The 22,076-nt window shown below is 37.7% G+C and overlaps 1 long non-coding RNA gene and 1 pseudogene across 1 annotated transcript; both read left to right on the top strand.

The window, feature by feature from the left end:
* Window positions 1-11,256: 11,256 nt before the first annotated feature.
* On the top strand, window positions 11,257-19,438 carry LOC140518044 (uncharacterized). The gene is made up of 2 exons (XR_011971812.1): window positions 11,257-11,570; window positions 16,091-19,438. It is a non-coding gene; the product is annotated as an uncharacterized lncRNA (long non-coding RNA).
* Window positions 19,439-20,465: 1,027 nt separating this feature from the next.
* LOC140517476 (small RNA 2'-O-methyltransferase-like) lies at window positions 20,466-21,835 on the top strand (annotated as a pseudogene).
* The last annotated feature ends 241 nt before the right edge of the window (window positions 21,836-22,076 follow it).

Below are 22,076 nucleotides of genomic sequence, written 5' to 3'. Positions count from 1 at the left end.
TTTGTGGAGCTTACATTCTAAAGGAGAGACAACATATGTAAAAAAAAAGGCTTCTAATTGTGACTGAAGTCCAACCCTCAGCCGCTTTGTTAAAGTGCTCCTTATTCAGGAACCACACATTTCTGGAAGAAATTCCTCCTATTCTCCAGGTAGAAGTTTGCAAGCCAATTCCCAAGTTCTGGGATTTTATGGATACAGAATTAGATAGATGGATGGATAGACAGACAGATAGACAGACATAGATAGATACATAGATACGTAGATACATAGATACGTAGATAGATGAAGAGGTGAATAGGCAAATAGATAGTAGATAGATGGATGGAGAGATTAATGCATAGATAGACTAACAGATCATTTATTAAGCATTTACTCTGTGCCTGGAATAAGGTTAAGTGCTGGGATACAAATACAACTAATGAGACAGTTCCTGCCCTCAAAGAGCTTATATTCTAATGGGGAGAATTTTATCAATAATTCACTTTCTTTCAGCTCTGACTCCTCTGACAGAAAACTGCTCAGGCAAAATACCACAGCTAGAAATCTTTTTCTCCCAGTACTCCTGGTTGTTCCAGTATGGTCCCTTTCCACTGAATTTGAGCAAGAATACACATATCTTAGTAATGCAATGGTTAACCATGTTTATCATTATGGGTTTCAAAAACAAAGCAGAGGGTCTGAACCTGGAGTTCATGAACTTACCTTTATTTCAATAAACCTGGTTTCTTTAGTGATGCTATGTATTTTACTTTATGCATTCAAAAACATTATTCTGAGAAGTCCATAGTTTTCAGCTGATCAACAAAGAGATCCATTACATAAAAATTCCTGCCATAAAGGTAAACAAACTTTTAAGAAACAGATAAGTCTCAGGAAATAAATAGGCATGCATATTTTTGCAAGAGACAGAAGGGTGAAGAAAAGGGAAACTAAAGGAATTACTACCTTGGTCTGCAGTTGAGCGATTCTCCAACATAGCGTCTATCCTAGTAGTCCTCATGCATTTTCTGCTCGCATAGCCCCACTGCTAAAATCTGGTGCTGAGGATCTCATGATTGACACTACTTCCCTTCAGTGCATCCTCTCTCCTAATCTCCAGTGAAGCTGCTTATTCAAAAGTAAAGCAACTGGCTAGGAAAATGACAAAAAAAATGGGGAAAAAATAAGACAATAGAAGGTTACTTTCTTTGTGAAAAGGTATTCTTCCATTCTTTCAGAGTAAGAAAAACAAAGCATACTATCAGAGGAAGACATCAAAGTCAAATTTTCTACATCCAAAACTTCAAAAACAAAAAAAGATGCAGCGATCTCAGGTCATGGAAGAGCTCAAAAAGAATTTTGAAAATCAAGTAAGAGAGGTAGAAGAAAAATTGGGAAGAGAAATGAGAGCAATGCAAGAAAATCATGAAAAGTGAATCAACAGCTTGCTAAAGGAGACCCCAAAAATGCTGAAGAAAATAAAAGTAGGCTAACCCAAATGGCAAAAGAGGTCCAAAAAAGTCAATGAGAAGAAGAATGCTTTAAAAAGCAGAATGGACCAAATGGAAAAGAAGGTTCAAAAGCTCACTGAAGAAAATAGTTCTTAAAAATTAGAATGGAGCAGATGGAAGCTAATGACTTTATAAGAAACCAAGAAACTATGAAACAAAACCAAAAGAATGAAAAAATAGAAGACAATATGAAATACCACATTGGAAAAACAACTGACCTGGAAAATAGATCCAGGAGAGATAATTCTAAAATTATTGGTCTTCCTAAAACCATGATCAAAGAAAGAACCTAGACATTATCTTCCAAGAAATTATCAAGGAAAACTGCCCTAATATTCTAGAGCCAGAAGGTAAAGTAGAAATGGAAAGAATTTGCCCATCATCTTCTGAAAGAGATCCCCAAAGGAAAACTCCTAGGAATATTGTAGCCAAATTCCAGAGTTCTCAGGTCAAGGAGAAAATATTACAAGCAGCCAGAAAGAAACAATTCAAGTATTGTGGAAATACAATCAGGAAAACACAGGATTCAACAGTTCCTACACTAAGGGATCAAAGGGCTTGGCATATGATATTCCAGATGTCAAAAGAGATAGGGCTAAAACCAAGAATCACCTGCCTACCAAAATTGAGCATAATGCTTCAGGGGAAAAAAATGGAACTTCAGTGAAATAGAGGACTTCAAGCATTCTTGTTGAAAAGACCAGAACTGAATAAAAAAATTTGACTTTCAAATACAAGAATCAAGAGAAGCATGAAAAGGTAAACAGGAAAGAGAAGTCTTAAGAAACTCATTAAAGTTGAACTGTTTATATTCCTACATGGAAAGATGTTATTTATAACTCATGAGACCTTTTTCAGTATTAGGGTAGTTAGAGGGAATATATATATATGTATGTGTGTGTGTGTATTATATATGTGTAGGTATGTATATGTAAATGTGTGTATGTGTATATGTATTATATATGTGCATATATATGTATATATGTATAGATAGACAGAGGGCAGAGGGTGAGCTGAATATGAAGGGAGAATACCTAAAATAAAAAATTTACTGTTGATTGGAATGTACTAGGAGTAAGAGAAAAGGAGAGGTAGAATGTAGCAAATCATCTCACATACAAAAAGGAAGAAAGAGCTTCTACAATGGAAGGGAAGAGGGGAAGATGAAAGGAAACAATTGAGCCTTACTCTAGTGGGATTTGGCTTAAGGACGGAATAACACACACTCAATTGGATATGGAAATCTATTTTACCCTGCAGGTATGCAAGGGGGACATAGATAGGAGAGGGAAGATAATAGAAGGGACAGCAAACTGGGGAAAGGGATAATCAGAAGCAAATACTATTGTGGGAGGACAGGTCAAGGGAGAGAACAGAATAAATGTAGGGGAGGACAGGACAGAGGGAAATGTGGTTAGTCTTTTACAACATAACTACTATGGAAGTGCTTTGCATTCTTACACTTGTATGACCATACTGAATTGCTTGTTTTCTCAATGAGGGGGTGGGGAGGGAGGGAGAGAATATGGAACTCAAAGCTTTAAGAATGAATGTTAAAAATTGTTTTAGCATGCAACTAGAAATTAAACTGTACAGGCAATGGTATATAGAAATCTATTTTTCCCTACAGGAAAATAGAGGGGAAGAGGGATGGAAGAAGGGTAGGTAATAGAAGGGAGGACAGACTAGAGGAAAGGGTGGATGGGGTGCATGCTGTCCTGGAGTGGGGGGTGGGGAGAAATGGGGAGAAAATTTTGAATTCAAATTCTTGTGGAAGTGAATGTTAAGAACTGAAAAATAAATAAATTATATATTGGGGGGGAAAATAAATAAAAATAAAATCCTCACTAGGTACTACCATCCATATTAGCCATCATCCTATATCACTTCTCTTTCAGAGCCAAACTACTTGGAAATTCATCTCTACTCACTGCCTCCATTTTCACTCCTCTTTATCTTCTAAATATTCTAAAATCTATCTTCTGAACTTATTAATCAACTTAATTAATAATCAACTGCTCTCTCTAAAGTTACTAGTGCTTTCCTAATTGCAAAATCTAAGGCCTCTTCTCAATCTTTAACCTTCTTGACCGCTGTATAGCATTTGACACAACTTTCCATTGCTCTTGGATATTTTTTTCTCTGAGTTTTCATGACACTGACCTCTTCTAGTTCCACTCCTATTGACTATTCCTCACTCTCTATTACTTATTCATTATCCACGTCATATACCCACTGATTATGGATAAGCCCCTGAGGCTCTGTCCTGGCCCTTTTTGTCTTTTCTATACATATACTCTTGCTTGATTTCATCAGTTCCCATGTGTTCAATAGCCATCTCTATGTTGCTGACTCCCAGACCTATCTAACCAGCCCTCTTCTCCCCTCCTGAGCTTCAGTTCTGTATCATCAGATACCTACTGGACATTTAAGATTGGATATCCTGCTATGTGCCAGGAACTGGGCTAAACTCTGAGGATTAAAAGAAAGACAAAAAACAATGCCTGCTCTCAAGGAGTTCACAAGATGTAACCATGTACAAGCAATATACAGGATAAATCAAGATATAAGCGCAGAGGAAAGACACTAAAATTAAGAAGGATTGGAAAGGTCTTTCTAAATAAGATTAGATTTTTCTGAGACCTGAAGAACCCTGGAGGTGAAGGGAAGAGGAAAAGAGTATCCCATATGGGGACTATCACTCTAAGTTTTATAAAGCACTTTACCTATTTTATCTCACTTGATCTTCACAACAACCTCAAGAGATATTGTTATCAAAGATATTGTTATCTTCATTTTACCAGTGAAGAAATCAAAGTTGACACCCAAGGTGATAAAGCTAGTAAATAATCAGGGCAGGATTCAAACTGAGATTATCCTGATTCCAAAGCTAGTTCTCTACTGTGCCAAGTAGCTGCTGAATCTTGTCTTTCTGTCAGGGCAAGAACACTCACTTTATTAATATTTAGAATATGTCAGTAAAAGAAAAAATTCTACATATTAAGTTATAATTCTAGGCAGGGAGTAGCAATAGGTGGCATGTAGAGAAATAGGCCTCCATGAGTCGAATGGGCCTCTTCATTTTCTTTAGATACTTAATAGTTTACAGAAAACACATACTCATGAAAGTTTACAACCTAAGGTAAGGCATTCCTTAGTATCCCTTGAAGGGAGTTTGTCATGTTTCAAGGGAGAGTAAACAGAGGGTTTTCTAATGTTAGTCTGTCGTTGACCTTGGGAGTCCCAGATACTGTGGATTCTGCTTGCCTTTGGTTGTCCTTACACAAGAACTAGAAGAAAGAAAAACATAGGATTAGATGTGACTCTCCATTTACACTTGAAATGGAAGCTTATTCTATCTATCTTGACAAGGAGTCTAGAACACATCCCTTCTTTATCATCCACAGAGCTACCACCCAGCTTCAGATCCTCATCACTTCTCACCTGGAATTCTCTTAGAATCAAATAAAATTCTGTTTGACATTTAAAGACCTTTATAACTTGGCTCCAACCTCCATTTTCAGACTTACGTAATGCCTATGGTGCAGCCAAACTGGCCTTCTTGTTGTTCCTCCCACAAGATGTTTCTTTCATCTCCTTCTCTGTTGCCTTTCCAAGGTTTTCCCCCTTTTCTAGAATGTCCTACCTCTTGGCTTCTGTTAGAATTCCTAGTTTCCTTCAAAGCTCAGCTCAGATCATAACTCCTACATGAGGCCTTTCCTGATATCCCCAATTCCAAATGCCAGTCCCAGCCAATGAAAACAAAAATTAGCTTGTTTTTATTTTATACATATATTTATATGTCTCCATGCTGTCTCCCTTACTAGAATCTAGAGTAGAGTAGGCATTATTTCATTTTTGCTTTGTATATTCATTGCCTACCACGTTCATAGTAAGTGCTTAATAAATGCTCGTTGACTGATTAATTCAATAAATCGTCTATAGAGGATTAATGAGAAAAATGTGGCAAAGTAAGAAGGCATGGAGGATTTACAATATGCCTAGATGAAGCAAATATTGACATCATGAAATCATGATTCTATCAAACCTTGGTTACTACTGGATTTTTCTTTTTCACTAAACCAGTACCCAGATATTTATTAACTAAAATCCGTACCCAAGATTGGGGCAGTTGATTCCTTTGTGGGTTACTTACCTGGATTGAACCCAAGAGTTCTTCCCATTGTTTGTCAACACTGCCATCTTCTGACCAGAGGCAACATTTATATCAGCTTTGCTCCTGCTCCATGTCCATTCTAAGTCATCTTGGCCACAGTGACCAGCAGTAAGAGAACCCACTGATGCTGCAAGCTTTCCACCTTATTGCTGGACTAGATAAAGGGGTCTGTTCTTGAAGCTCTTGCTGAGCTCTCTAATTCTGAATTGCAGACTGCTATGCTGAGATTATGCCTGAAAATATGCCCTAGAAGTGGTGGGTGAAATAGCACACAAATTTTAAGAAATGTAGATGCTACATGTAGATATTTTTATGTAAATGCTGCATGTAGAAGAAATACAGTAGATGTTATGAAAATATTTGTTCCCAATTTGACATTGTCTACATTTTATTTGTCATTCTACTTTTTCCCTCCCGTTTGGAGTCTAAATTTACAAAATAACTGCTATTTCTAGAATTTAAACCTTTTTAGCAGCCTCAGTACTAACCATGGTGACAGATTCCATTGAGGACTGTATTGGCTCAATAGTGGCTACTGTTTCTCCATCAGGAGATCTGTTATTATCACAATTCTCATAATACAGAAATTTTATAACCAAAATTAATTTTCCTTATGTTTTTCTAGAACATTGGTATGGATTAAAATTATATCTGCAACTGAATTTGCCCAATTTGTTTCACCCTCTGAACTTGGTTTCTAAATTTCCAGTCTCAGAGTGTTCTATGGAGTAGATTACAGTGGGGAAATATGTTTGTTATGATTGGGCCAGGAGTGGGGAAAGGTGGGGGGAAGAGAAGTGGGAAGAGCAGTGTCTTCACCACTTTTAATAAATTAGAAATGCTGAGCAAGAGATTAAACTGTGGGAATTACCTTCTTTCCAATGCTTTCATTCGAAACAAACAGAAAGCTCCTTTTCCTTTTATATTCCTATCCTCTGGAAATAAGGGTCACTGGTTCACTCAGTGTCTAGACTGAGTATTTCATCCCATCATACTGGCTCCAGTCAAGCCTGATGTGTCCAACATATTTGGCTCCCCTCAGCTCCACAGCAGGTACTGAGAAAAAAAGAAAAGAGAAAGCAGTCAGAGAAAGTGCTGACAGGGTACTGGCCAGGAAAAACTAATCATTCTGGGTGAGTCCTTATAGTTGACTTAAATGAAATTCTGTTGTTCAATTCTGTTCAACTCTTTGGAGACCTATGTGAAATTTTCTTGGTAAAGATACTTTATTGGTTAACCTTTTCTTTCTCCAGTGAATTAAGGCAGAGACCAAGTGACTTACCCAGGGTCACACCACTACTGGTGTCTGAACCCAGGTCTTCTTGACTGCAACCCCAGTGCTCTATCCACTGAGCTGCCTACTAGCCTCCTGGATGAAATGCCCATTTAATAATTATATTGTATTTAGAAAGATTTGAATAATATTCTCCTTAACATTGACCCTTACTTTCTAAAATTTGAAAAGAAGGTTTACCATCAATGTTGCACTTGTGTTGTGAGCATTGTTATGGAAATTAAAGACTCAAACAGATCAATGTGATATTTAAACTTCAACTTCTGGGACAGTATCTTTGGGTTTTTTGTTTGTTTTTTGTTTTTGTTTTGTTGGGCCGACTCCAGAATTCCAGAAGAGTGAAACTTTCCAGAAGAGTGAAGCTGGAAGAAAGTTGGTTATCTATCTTGGAGTCACACAGGCAGGCAGGGTTGAGAAACACACCCAGTCTCTGTCTGCCCCCTGCCCTCCATGTGCTTTTCTTCATTTTTGAATGGCTGCTGCTGCTGGACAAAGGGATGAAGTGGTAAGAAGTTTGGAAGGGAGAGCTGAGAGTGATGGTTGATGAGACAATGAAAGCAGATTAGGGGAGCAGTTTTTGTCTCTCCTAACTTCCCAGTCAGAGAAGGAGTTAAATATGTAAGAAGCTAATTCTGTGTCTAAAATCAGCACCTTATTATCCAAAGGGAATTCATTTGAAGCTTGTTGCAATGTCAACCTGAAATAAAGAACGCTACCAAAGTAGCAAAACTAGAATCTTTAATGGAGTCAAGAGGATTGTGATCTCATGGGGCTACCATGCAGCACTGGAAGACTTGAGTGCCTAAGAGAAGCAGAAGGGGACAGGGTTAAATACATTTCTCTTTAGAAAGTCCACTGAGCCCTTTTCCCCCAGGATAGCACTGAAATCAAAGAATGAAGTTGTCCCCCCAAAGACAGAAGCCAAGTCCAAGGTCTTGAAGGCCAATAAGGCAGTGTTGAAGGATGTCCATAGCCACAAAAAGAAGATCTGAACATCCCTCACCCCTCACCTTCCGGTGACCTAAGACACTAAGACTAAGAAGGCAGCCTAAATGCCCTCGGAAAAGTGCCCCTCAGAGAAACAAACTTGATCACTATGCTGCCATTAAGTTTCCCTTGACCACTGAGTCTGCTATGAAGAAGATTGAGGACAACACCCTAGTCTTCATTGTGGACGTCAAGGCCAACAAGCATCAGATCAAGCAGGAGGTAAAGAAGCTGTATGACATCAACGTGGCCAAGTTCAACACACCGATCTGGCTTGATGGAGAGAAGAAAGCCTATGTCCAGCTTGCTCCAGGCTGTGATGCTTTGAATGTTGCCAACAAAATTTGAGTCATCTAAACTGTGTCCGGCTGTCCCACTGCACCAGTAGTAAAAAGTTTTCGCCAAAAAAAAAAGAAAAGAAAAAAGAAAGACCACTGAGAAGGCTGGGGGAGGCAGCAAAAGGAGAGTCAGAAGAAATTTGTTTTACAAAATAATCAGAATGAAGGGGCTCCTTTCTTTTTTCTTTTGGTTTTGAGAGCACTACTTTTAACTGGCTTCAACTGCTCTCAGGCAATTTGAGGCTCTGGGATCCAGCAAGGTCAGTTCATCGTCAGCCACGTTCAGCAGTGTCCTCTAACGGTTATTATTTTATTCCTCTAACCATTGTCTATGTGATTAATAATAAGTACAGATTTGGTTTAAAAAAAAAGGGTGGGTTAGATGTTTGTGAAGGAACAATTTCAGCAAGGCTGAGGCTTGAGGCAGGAGGAGCAGAGGGTAACTGCATTTGGAATAGGGCCTTTGAAATAGGGCCCCCCACCCCCAGCAATCTAAATTCCCATAAAAAACAGTCTATAAGTAGAGGGAGATTAATAACGTAAATGTAAATTGACTTAGTAGAAGAAAGCCCTAGTAGGCAAAAGACTTTTTTTTATTAAAAGAGTAATCTGTGCTTTCAAAGTAAGCTTCTTTCCTTTCAACCTTCTTAAACTTTTGCCAATGCCTCTAATAAAATGCTATATCAAGAGGATGACTCCCTTACTACTTACATTCCTTAGGCTCACAATGCGAGACTTGAGCATAAGAAGACTGGCTAGGGACAGTGGGGTCCTTAGGAGCATATTCAGGTGCTTTGCTGATGCAGTCTTCTACATGGAGTTTAGGGGAGCCCGGTTGTGGAAGTCTATGATAAGACCATCTTTCCACCTAAAAGCTTGCTCAGGTATTCTGTGGCTATTTCAGGTTTGTTTACTTTACATGGTTTTAAAAAAGGGGTGGGGAAGGACTTTAATTGACTAATGAGATAGAACTGGGAGGGAATACAAAGGTTCCCTTCACCATTCACTAAGTGGACCCCAAACAGCCAGAACATCTATACCTGGGCCATCTATTTACAAGTAGAAAACTAGATCCCTCCATTGCAGAAACAGAAGCACTCAGTCTTCAAGTGGGGGATGACACGCAGGCAAATACACTGCACAGAATAGCCTGTTATCATCATGCACTCTTAAATGGGAGGCCTCTGGAGGGGCAAAAAAAAAAAAAAAAAAGCAAAAACTGCCCCTGATGAAGGAGGGTGTGAGACCCCCACAAAGACCAGGGTATCAGGGGCAGGTCGTCTGGAGAAGAATTTACAAACTCAAGCATTGTTGAAGTCAAGGTAAAGATTTATTACGCTTTTCAGCGGGCAAGAATTCTTACTGAACCTGCAACCTTAAAGGGGTACAGGGAAAGTGTATTTTCTAAAGTATCATTTGTGCCAAATATGCTAACTAGGTGTTTTGGGGTGGGATTAGGGAGTGGTTAAGGAGTGGCCGGTTCTTAAAGGAACATGCACTTTTGGTATCTACTGTGCAGGTATTTTACCCAAAATTCATTGGAAAATAGCCCAAGGTGGGGGCTACCTGGAGGTGTGGTTTTAGACCTGAACCATCACTAAGTCAACCAACAGTCAGGACTGACCAGGAAAAACCAGGCTTCTCTCATCAATGTCTTGTTAGACAAGATAAATGTAAGGGAGTATAGGTATGTCCAAGTCTAGGGTACATGTGATTGGTAAATGAGTAGTAAATGTCGTTATGACCCAATGCACAGCCCGTTAAGCCAGTACACAGCTGGTTAAGCCTAATAAGTTCTATAGGTACAGTTGGCTACTATAGCAGGAAGGGAGATAATGGTTGTTGCTAGGGCAGGCTGTGTCCTTGGGCTGGGGAGAAACTTCCTGAGATAGTATTTTGAGGCTAGGGAGAAATGTGATTTTTAAAGAGAAATGTGATTTTTAAAGAGAAATGTGATTTTAGAATTGGGACCAAGTACATGCAACCAAGCACCCCATCACCCCCAGCCAAAGAGACTAAGAGAAGTCAGTCAGATGAAAGCACGTAGAAATACCACTATCCTTTTTCTCCTTACCCTTCAGCATTATCCTCTACGTTTCCCCTCTGTACTGTTAGTAGTTGTTGGGGTTTTGTGGAACTGCCTGGTTCTTGCCCTGACCTTCCATAACTACAAGAATCCTATTACAAAAGACTTTCCAAAGTACAAATAACAAGGCCTTAAGGCTTTATCTAGAGAAATCTGCATAGCAGTCACTTGATTTTAAGGTCATTCTTTCATCTATACCAAAATAAGAACTGTGTTCATATTAAACAAATGGTATTTTAAAAAGAAACACAAGGTTTGTTGCTTATTTTTTATACTTTCTTTTTGTATTATGAACTTGACAAACAACGAACATGAATGTTTATATATAAAAAGAATAGAAAAAGAGGGTTTTTGAAACATATATCTCTATTACATGGTACTTGGAATTTTAAATAGTATCTTTAAACTTAATAAGATAGTACTTCTAATGCCTAGCTTGTATTTCCTTCAGAAGCTCTTTCTGATCTCTTCTGTGTATTTTTAGACATATCATTAATGCACTTTGCTTTCTTTTTCTTCAATGCTATTCCTCCAATCCTCCCCACAACTTCTCCCCCTAAAAAAAAGCTCTCCTTCATAACAAATTAGAATAGTAAAGCAAAACAAATTCACAGACTGATCCTGCCTAAAAAATGTTTGAAAATCGTTCTGTACCTCTAGTACATCAACCCTGCAAAGAGATGGGAAGTATTCATCCACATTACTGTTTTAGAACTCTGGGTAAAATACCTGCGCAGCAGTAGATACTAAAAGTGCATGTTCCTTTAAGAACTAACTACTCCTAAACCCCTCCCTAATCCTGCCCTGAATCACCTAAGTAGCATGTTTGGCACATGTGTTACTAAAGAATATCCTATATAAACTTTAACTGTACCCCCTCTAAGGTTGCAGGTTCCCTAAGAACTCTTGCCCACTGAAAGCATAATTAATCTTTTCCATCTTGACCTCAAGAATACTTGAGTCTGCTAATTGTCTTTCAGTCAGCTCACACAGGGAACTCCAGTCTTGGGGTTCCTCTATCTTTCCAGCGCTCATCATATTGACATAACCTAATCTTGTTTGTCTTTCTTAGACCAAACTCTTGGAGGCTGACATTTTCATGCTATAACTAAGATAGGACTGAACTCTTCTTTCAACAGTGCTGGAATTGGGCACCCATGGGCCTCTTTTCTCCTGAAGTCTCAGCTCTGAAGAGTGGGTGAGTCTTATACCCAAAATCCTTGCTCCTATCTTTTGGACTCCCTTTATTTGGTTGCAGTCTGCTTTTCTCTGCTAACAGACTCTGGACGCAAAGACCTCATAACAGGTCTCTTCTGAAAGAATATCCTTTATAATTTGGCTATGGTCAGTCAGAATCCAAAATTGAGTATCTGGTTAACAAAACCACCTTATAAGTCAAGTCACTTTCAGTCTGATGACCATAAATGTTACCAGTGCTGGTGTCAATTGATGAAAGATAATCCTGAATTATGTTGGCGCCATTGGGGTTCCTTTGACCTGTCCAGATTAATATATCTCAAAAGCAAGTTAAGTTAGAAGGCTAATAAAATGTCTAGAGGTGAATGGGAGTATTTCCATCAGTGGTTTGCTGAAATGGCTGAGGGAGTAGAAAACAGAGGTTTCCTCCCTTAGGGCTCACAAAGCCAATTCAGTACTCCTACCAACACCACCTCTACCCCTTTGGCATGGTCTACCTCCTTCTACCCTGCCCTACCCTCTGGTTCAGAGGTCTCTGCCTGTCCCCCCCTCCCCCTTTCCCTGCTGCTGCCCCTCCTCCCTACTCCTCACCCTCCCACCTCTCTTCTTCCCTTGAGGCTCTGATCCTGATGGGGATAATTCCACCCTACTTCTGAATCAGATCCCTGAACTCAATCCCACCAATCCCATTAGAATTTACCCCTTTAGTGTGTGTGTTCGTCCTTTATTGCTGAAGAAGATCATGTCATCAGAGAAATGATGACATGACTTGCACTTGACTTTGTTTTGAGTGAGGGAGGGGTGGGCAGGTCACCAGCCTCACTTCTCCTCCAGAGCCATCTGAATCCAGTGACCAGATATTCCTCAGGATGACTAGAGATGACCCAGGATGAGGCAATTGGGGTTAAGTGACTTGCCCAAGGTCACACAGCTAGTGAGTGTCAAGTGTCTGAGGTGAGATTTGAACTTAGGTCCTCCTGACTCCTGCACTGGTGCTCTATCCACTCCACCACCTAGCTGCCCCAACCCCCTTTAAGGTAGTCAACAAATGGAGAATTCAGACCACTTAAATTGAAGATAAGGAAGGCCATGTTAAATCCACCATCAAATTTGTTTATAACTTTAGGGCATGGGTGGAGGCTGAATTACAGGCCATCAAAAAGGATTTTCCAGACCCCTGTTAGGACCATAAACTTTGCTGACCACTTCAGGGTCACCATCCAGTCTTACTGTCCAGAGTGGTGATCTAAAAAGCCTGGCATTTGTTACTATTGCAAAAGACCTGGGCATTAGAAATCTGAATGTAGGACTCACCTCAAGGTTATGCAGAGTAAGGGACACCTGGGATGCCAAGGCCTTCTCCCCACAACTATGGCCTATTGGTAGGGATTTCCAACACACTTAACTAAAGACAACCTTGAATTTTGTCAGTTCTAAAAATCTAAAATTCTAATTCCAAATTGGTTTATGTTAAAAAGCCAACAATGAAATTAGATTTGTGTGCACTTTGTCTCTCTGTGTTTGTAAGAAAATAACTGTCTGAAAGATTTAAAATGCAACCAGCCAGCAAACTTCCAAAGGCTCTGGTTAGATAGAGCACTGGGAAGGAACTCCTCCTGAGGCTTTCAGCAGGAGATTAAGACTTTTTTCGGGGGGAGGGGGGGGCAACCCTGGCCAAGTTGGGGCTACAAAAATAAAGTTAGATAATAAGTAATTTTGAACTGACAAAACAGGGTGAGACTCTCCCAGAAGTTGGTGGAAAGGTGGAATCAGGTAGCAGCAGCTTTATACTGATGAGGATCTAGACCAAGCAGTCCCAAGACAGCAAAGACTGGTGAGGGAAAGCTGAGTTTTTTTGGTACTCCAAAGTTGGATGAATTCAGGTTCAGTTAGATCCCAAAACTAAAGTTTGTAGATTACGTTTAAATTAAATCTAGAGCACTGTCTTTGAACACACCCATATATCCAACATCAGGGTAGTGTTTAAAACTGCAAAAATAAGTTTTTGTCTTTTAAGACACTTTGATCAGGGCTTTTATATCATAACCTTAAATGCAATAACTTTAGGATTTTGACAATTTGTTTAAAATGTATATTAACATTGTAAAAGCTGTGGGGTTTTTTCTAAGTAATGTTTGTGAAGGGTATGAGAGAAACACAGCTCTCTTGATTTGTAAATTATTAAGTGTTAGCTCTCCAGATTATAAAAGGTGAAAAGAAGCAGGATGAAAAAGGAAGGAAAAGATTTTTAATTTGAAAACTGCGTTAGGCAGTTAAACCTTTTGTAATCTGTTAACAGATTTAGGAATAGCCAGAACTACACTCATGGGTTCCAATAGGAACATAAGCCACTGCATGTCTCCAAAAAAAAATTTTTTTATAATCACTAAAACATCTAAGAGGATGTCTTTTTAAGGATTTGTCCCACAAACTTCTTCCTTTATTTGGGACTAGCAATAGACAGTGCAGATTTCTATCTCCTTTTGGAAGAATGAAAGATTTGGAACTCTTTGATCTTCTTAAGAACACCTGAATTTTATGATATGCAGATTAAAGAAGAAAATGCCCTGGATTGAAATTAACTCCGTGGTCAGGGAAAAGAAAGGTTGTTGTAAACCACTGGTTTAACAATAGTCAATTATTTAATTATTATCTCTGAAAGCTGGAGGTTTCTGCCTGGGAAACTAGACACACCCTGTCAGCATTAAATCAAATTAATTAGGTCTCTTTGCCTGGGCCAAAAGCAGCAGTACAAGTGAGAATCTTAGGGTTTCATTCCAGCACATTTAAGCTAACCTGATGATAACAGGTATGATTTCAAACTCTTAAACTTTATATGCATTTACAACTAGCAACTATAAATCCATATTTTATTTAAGTCAGTCTGACTTAAAGGAAATAAGAACAGGGTCTGAGAATGCTCTCCTTATAACTATTACAACCTAATAGGAAAAGATATTTGCTATTTGGCATTAAGAAATTCATTGTATTTACCTCGGTTTACTGTTTTATAAGGAGATAATAATGAAACCCACTTTCCAGGCTTGTCGTGGGGATCACACGATTGTAAAATGCGTGGCATAGAACAAATGCCATCTGCATTTTTTTATTATATCTTTTTTATTATATTTTTTTATTATATTTTTTATTATATCTTTAATTAGATATAATTGCTTCATACTTGGTAACTTTATACGAGTTTTTAGATGGGATCAATATACAATGTCAGTGGTGATGAGATGAATGATTTTCTGTGTAAAGCAATTTAGAAGCACATCCAACTAAATTAAGGTCACCTGATTGGTAATTAATTGGTTTTATTTCAAATTGAAATACATGATAATTGTTTATTGTATTGATATATTTCTGCATTTTCTTATATTATATAATTTAATGACAATTGTATCACCTATGTGATACATTGCTTTTTTAGAAAAGCAATTTCTCTTACAAACTAGTTGTTGTTAGTTTAAGAATTGTACTGTCAGAAAGAAAGAAAAAAATAGGTTAGGAAGCTGTTAGGTCATTCTATCTGACCATGTGCTGTAATATTCTGTAGTGCTATAATTTTAAAAAAACATAACTTACAAGTTTTGTCTATATTTAAAAGAAAGTTTCAGCTAAAATTATTTGGCTATCACTTAAGAAAAATTATGAGATTGTTAACTAAGCTCTTTGGAGTTTATAGTTTTAATCAAGTCCACCATAAACTTACCTGTGTGCTTTCACAAAATACCCCCAATATCCTGACATTCCAGAACAACTCTCCCCTCCTCTTTTCCTGTTCCCTTTGTTTATGTGTATGTACTTCTAGATATCCCAGAGTAGCCCTACCCATCCCCTTTCCTATTCTCTCTGCTTAACAAAGATGTAAATCTTTTTAAGTTATGAGGTTAAAGTCAGGAACCTCTCTTTATTTTTGTTTTAAAATATTTTTGTAAAAGGAAAATTGGTAATTTTACAAAGAAAAGATCTTGTAAAATTTCCTTTGTAAATCTACAAGGATTTTTAGAACCATCTAGTTATAAATTCTTATCAATCCTATGCAAGAGTTCTGTTGTGGAATTCCTACTGAGGAAATGGGAATCCTTGCACCAAATAGGAGTGTAATTTTCTAGTCTGCTTCATCTAAGGATATATTTATATATATTAGTTTGGAAGTTTGAGAAGTATAATTTTTAAAGGCCTATAGTAGACTGTCATTATAATAAGGCTAATTTAATTGGGTATGTTCTTGGCTTATAAAAACTGAATCTCCTCCCCATTACAAACACCTTTTTGACTAGAGAATTTAGGTAACTAGGAATTTTGTAGTAATTAAGTTTTAATAAATTCCAATTTTAAAGGATTTACTTTATGAAAGTTTAGTGATTATTCCTTTTAACATCAGGATAAATTTTAAGAAAGGGAAATATTTTTATGAAGAAATGTTCTGTAAAAAAACTTTTGTGTTCTTTTAGAAGGCCTACTAAATTTTCATCTGGAAGCTAATTTATTGCGATAATAATTTGATATTGATAGGAACTACGTCCAAACCTACTATGAATTTTCAAGTTTCCTTCCTACGTTTGTTGTGTCCTTGGACCAGCGTTAAATGGGTGCTTTCAGTGAAACCAAGCCAGAGTCAGCAGCAAATTGGAAGCAGCATCAGAGATCTCAAGCCAGTAATTAATACTAAAGCATCTGAATTGCTGTAATGAGCTGTACGTTGTAAAGATCTTGCTATTCTGATCTGAATACATTCCACGGCCTAAGCAAGAGTTAAAATTAGTGTTCAAACTTATCATACAGATGACGTGAAGCAAACAGGAGTGTCCAAGGCAGATGGAGCAAATAGGATGCAATATGTGACATATGAGATAAGATGCAAGATGTGAACAGCCAGAAAAATGATCAGAGAAGACTATGCATTGAAGCTTCTCACCATGGACTGACTTGCGTGGTTTCCCAATTACTTGACATTGGGGGCAGAGCCAAGATGGCAGAATAAAAGTAGAGACTTCCCTGAGCTTTCCCCCAAAGCCCTTCAAATAAAAATACCTGTAAAAAAAGACTCTTAACCATTTACTCGACATTCCAGAACAACTCTCCCCTCCCCCTTTCCTGTTCCCTTTGCTTATCTGTATGGACTACTAGATATTTCAGAGCAGTCCTCCCCTTTTCCTTTCCTGTTCTCCTTGCTTATCAAAGATATAAATCTATTTAAGTTGTGAGGTTAAAGTTAGGAACCTCTTTTTGTTTTCATTTTAAGGAATAGGATTTCAGTACAGACAGTTATGTTAGTAAAGAGTAGTAACTTATGAGCTCTCTTGTGTTATCTTAATGGAAATTTGATTTTACTTATTTTTGTTATATAAACAGGAACTAGAACAGGTGAAGGAATGTATGCAACCTACTTAAGACTCAAAGATGTTCAAATTGTTTAAGGGATTCTAAGAACAGTAGAGTTTTTCTGTGATGAATCTCTTACTGTTACCAATATGGGATTATAATCACATACCTGAAACTCTGATTATTGGAACTTTCTATTCAAGACCTTATGGGACTGTTAACTGATGTTATTTTGAGTCTGACTCAGGTATCATCAAGAAATGCTATTGAGTCAATAATCCATGATACCAGCAACCCTCTGGGGTCTATGAGCTGCATCTGTGAGCTGCAGATGGCATTCTCATGGGAAGAGTTGGGAGAATGATTATTTGCATGAGCTGAGGTAGGATTCTCCTGACTCAATTTCCCCAATGTGACACCTGGCTGACTTTAGTTAGGGAAACATTGTTCCCTTCCTATAGTTATGTCCATATTCTTTTACAGCAAATTTCTATTTTTATAAGCGCAATATTCGATCTATTAAATAATAGATCTACTGGAACATTTGAGTTACTGTAGTAAGAAGGAAATATAAGATTGAGCTATTTTGACCTAGAATGTTAGTCCAAACAATTAAGTATTTAGCCTTGACATCAGCTACTAGTTCCTGTATAAGTTAGGATCCTTTAATTCCTCATAGTGGTATGGGATAATTAGGTGAAGGACCCATGAAACCAGAATATGATTCTGTTATTTAACTAATAGCACAGCTGTCTCAGTTCTGTTACAATTAGATCTCTTAGAAGAAGAATGGCTTGTGGTCTATCTTGTAAATGCTTAAAAAGGAATATCCACTTTAATTAAGGGTTATTTATTTGAACAAGGCTAGAAGTTGGAAATGTTTTATTATAAATAACTTACTTGATATGCACTCTTTTAAAAATGATTACTCAATGTATTTACATATACCACCCATGAACCTTTTGTTACAATGATAGTTAATGTCAACCTTTAAATGAATTCATTTATGTATTGGAGCCCATAATTCCTTAGTAGAATCTCATTCTCCTAATGGGATTGATGCGAAGTATGAAAACTGGATTCTAATTTTGCTGTTCTTGAGTTTCTTAGATATATCAGCATGACAATTGGCCAACCTAAAAATGTAAGTTTCCTGGTCTAAAAGGTCCCAATTTTGATTTTATAATAATAGAGACATAAGAGTTGAGTTAACTTTCATTATTTGACCTAGTTATTGACAAGTGATTTAAAATTGTGTTAAGATGAGATTTATAGGAGATTTCAACAAAGAAAGAGGATCTCTATAAGAAGTCTTAAGAAAACACTCTGCTGAAAACTGCTTATATCACACCCAGATAAGGCAATTTCTTCACAGATGATGTCCCCAGACAGTTTATGAGACGAGACTTAGATGGACAATTTTATTCGTTGTTCATCTTTTCTCTTTGTGTCTTTTATCTAGACTGTCTAGTTACGAAGAGGGAACTGCCCCCTATGATTTGTCAATGAATCAATCAATTTCTCCCCTTCCCACCTCCCACTTTGCTAGCCATCATACATCCCAAAACTTTTGATCAGTTAGTGATTCATTAAGGAGGCTATGTCTCTCATTAGAATCAGATGAGGGAATCTGAAAAATCTACTTCCTTATCCAGAAACTAACCAGTGTAGGACATTTTTCTTAAAGATTTACCCAGACCAAGATCTAATCAGTAAAGGAAACTCTAAGTTTGGGCTAATGGGTATATTCCTGTTCATTGTGTTTGCTCTGACACATCTGGGAAAATGTTGATTCTAATGTCAAGACAGGGGATATGGAAATTGATGTCTCTTTGATCAAGATTTAGGTAATCTAAGTCATATAGCCCAACACTTTCATTTTAATGTAGCCCAAGTCCCAGTGTGTTAACCAGAGTTGATTGGCACCACTTGGGAACACCTACTCTTTGAAGGACATATAAACTGTACGCCTCAACCCCAAAATGGGCTCAGTTCCAATATTGCAGTGGCCTCAATCCCCTCTTCCTAGAAGAGAAATAAATGTGTAGATGGATACAACCTAGACCAACTCTCAGGGGTTGACACTTTGGAGTCTAGTTCCAAACTGCATCATAGAATGGGAGAATCAATTCATAGTCTCAACAAAAGTGCTTTAGTATGCCTATGTTCTCGCAGCCCCTCTAACAACTGTCACTTTATTTTTTTATTATCTTTACCAATCTGATGGGTATAAGTTGTTTTAATTTACATTTCTCTTTTGTTAGTGATTTCTAACATTCATATGATTATTGATAGTTCACATTTCCTCTTTTAGGAACTGTTTACTCAAATAATCTGACCATTTATCTATTGGGAAATAGTTTTATTCTTACAATTTATATCTGTATCAATTGCCTATATATCTTGGAAATTAGGTTTTCATTGGAGAAATTTGTTGCAAAGTTTTCCCTCCAGCTATTTCCCTTTTATTTCTAATGGCATTCCTGTTATTGATACAAGGATTTTTCATTTTAATGTAATAAAAATTATTCAATTTACCTCTGAGGTCTATTTTTTTCTTTTTTTATTATAATTTTATTTGTTTTCTGTGTTCTACAATCACTTCCATATATCTTGGATTTCTTCCCCCTCCTTCCCCACTGCCTCCTCATTCCCTCTCTGAGACAGCACACAATTTTATATAGGTTCTATACATACATTCCTATTAAATACATTTTCACCTAAGTCATGCTGCATAGAAGAATTGAAATGAATGGGAGAAATCATAAAACAAAACAAAACATAATACAAAAGAAAATGATCTGCTTCATTTTGCAATTGAATTCCATAGTTCTTTCTCTGGATATGGAAGGCATTTTGCCTTAAGAGACCATTGGGAATTTTTTAAGTCCTTGCATTGCAATGAAGGTAATTCTACCAGAAAAATTCCTCAAACACTGTGGTTGTTGCTGTGTATTAAGTTCTCCTGGTTCTGCTCCTTTCTCTCAGCATCAGTTCATATAAGTCTTTCCAGGCCTCTCTTCCTGTTCATCATTTCTTATAGCAAAATAGTATTCCATTACATTCATATACCACAATTTATTCAGCTGTTCCCCAACTGATGGGCATCCCCTTGATTTCCAGTTTTTGGCCACCACAAAAAGAGCTGCTATAAATATTTTTGCACATGTGGAACCCTTTCCCATTTTTATGATCTCCTGGGGATACAATCCTAGAAGCGATATTACTTTTTTGGATACTGTAGCCCTGTCTCCTTGGCAGCCATAGTTACAGAAGACTCAGAAAAAAAATCTTGCCACCAAAGTCCTTGGTCACCTCCAAAGCCTCAAAATCAGAAAAAATATGATTTGTAGAAATGAATAAAGGGCGAAAAGAATACAGATCTTAGTGAAGATGAAGAACAGGAATAGGGGTGGTAAGGGAAAGAGGAAATTGATGGGGTGATGGGACCTGGACCCCTAAAGGAAAAGACCATACCTCTAGAAGCAATCCAGTCACATATAGACCTGACCTTGTAATTCCTCAAATAAAAGTTACCAGTGCAGGCACTGCCTGCTCAAGGACCATGCCTCTGGTAAATCTTTGTATAAACAGAACTATCTTGTCTGTTTAACGAAGCTATCTCTGTTGACTTCCTGAATTTTCCCATAATTCCAGCAGTCTAGACCACTGGTGTCTCTGCTCAAGGCATCTGGCCCATTCCAGACTACTTACATATACCGACCATTCCTTAATGCCACCCAGATCACCTAATTAGCGTCCTTGACATCCCTTTCGTTGTTCCTTTTGCATACAAGTGTCAGCATCATCCTCATTAGTTTGCAAGTTCTCTTAGGAATTTCTACTTCTTCTATTATTCTCATAATAAACTTTGCCACTTGACTAGAAGACAGTTTGAATGCATGAATTCATTCCAGGTGACTGCCCTGCCTTATACTGTGACATTTTGGGGTTCCCAGCACCCTTAAAATGCATCAAAATGATAGGTTATGATCAGATAATGAAATTTCTAAGCACATGAACATGTAAGCAGAACACTTGTGGGTGATGCAAAACTTAAGAATATGATTCTCTCTGTGTGTAACTGAGGTGGAATGGAGGAGTAGGTAGTGGTAATTAAGAAAATTAAGGAACTGGAAAGTGAAAGCGTTTGAAGGAGTAGCAATACGTATATTGAAGGTCAGGGTGGAGTGACCAAACATTCAAGGAGTTTAAGTAAAGGAGAATATTAAACTCACACCTTTAATACCGTAACAGTGGTATAAGTTTGATTTAGATTTTGTATGGAAACACAAACCCCAAAAGTCTGCAGATTTGAGATGTACCAATTGTAAGTTCTTATGGAGGCAAAAATATGAATCCATTGAGGTGATTGCTGGACTGGATATTGAAAAGAACATATTAACTATGGACATTTATAGGTTACATACAGGTGCTAGAGACTATTATCTCTCCCCAGGGAGAGATCTTTAACTATTACCTTGTATCAGTATTCTGTGGTGGAAAAGATCCTTGCCTCCTTGGATTGGATTTGATAATACAGATAGAACTAATAGAACATCTAGAAGCCAAGGAGTGATCCAGTTTCCAGAAGTAATATTTAGATTTTTCCTCTTCAAACACAGTTATGATCAGCACACCAAATTCTAAATTAAATCCCTTGTTTTCAGAAAAGACACTATTCCGACATGCAGATCACAAGTTTGAATGGTACAGAATACAATTTCAGGGCTGGACTTTAGATGCAGAAAGACATTATGGTTATTTAGTGGCGTTTACTGGATTAGGGGAACCACCACCTGGAGCTGAGCCTGTTTGGTTCTGTACTCAGATAAGGGTCTTTGTGAAAAATATACTAAACACTTTTGAATCTCTACATAATGAAGTACTCACACAACAGTTGGTGCATTGATATATCCAAGTCACCATTGTTGACAAAGAGGATTGTGATTTGAGTGACAATGATGGGGATGCTTTATGATTTGGAGTGCTACAGTGGGAAGGAGCATAATGATGGTGGCTCTAATAAGACTTGCTTATGATGAGGATGATTGTGAAGATCATTGATTGCTAAGTCATTGTTGTTTTCACAAATTCAGGGAATTAAGCTATTTAATGTGCGAAAAAATGAGGCAGAAGTTGTAGAGGAGAGAAAGATTGCAAGTCAAGCACTGAA

This window comes from Notamacropus eugenii, chromosome 1 (genome assembly GCF_028372415.1).
Source record: "Notamacropus eugenii isolate mMacEug1 chromosome 1, mMacEug1.pri_v2, whole genome shotgun sequence".
In the NCBI taxonomy this organism is placed as follows: domain Eukaryota; kingdom Metazoa; phylum Chordata; class Mammalia; order Diprotodontia; family Macropodidae; genus Notamacropus; species Notamacropus eugenii.
This window is presented reverse-complemented; position numbering and strand designations above follow the sequence as displayed.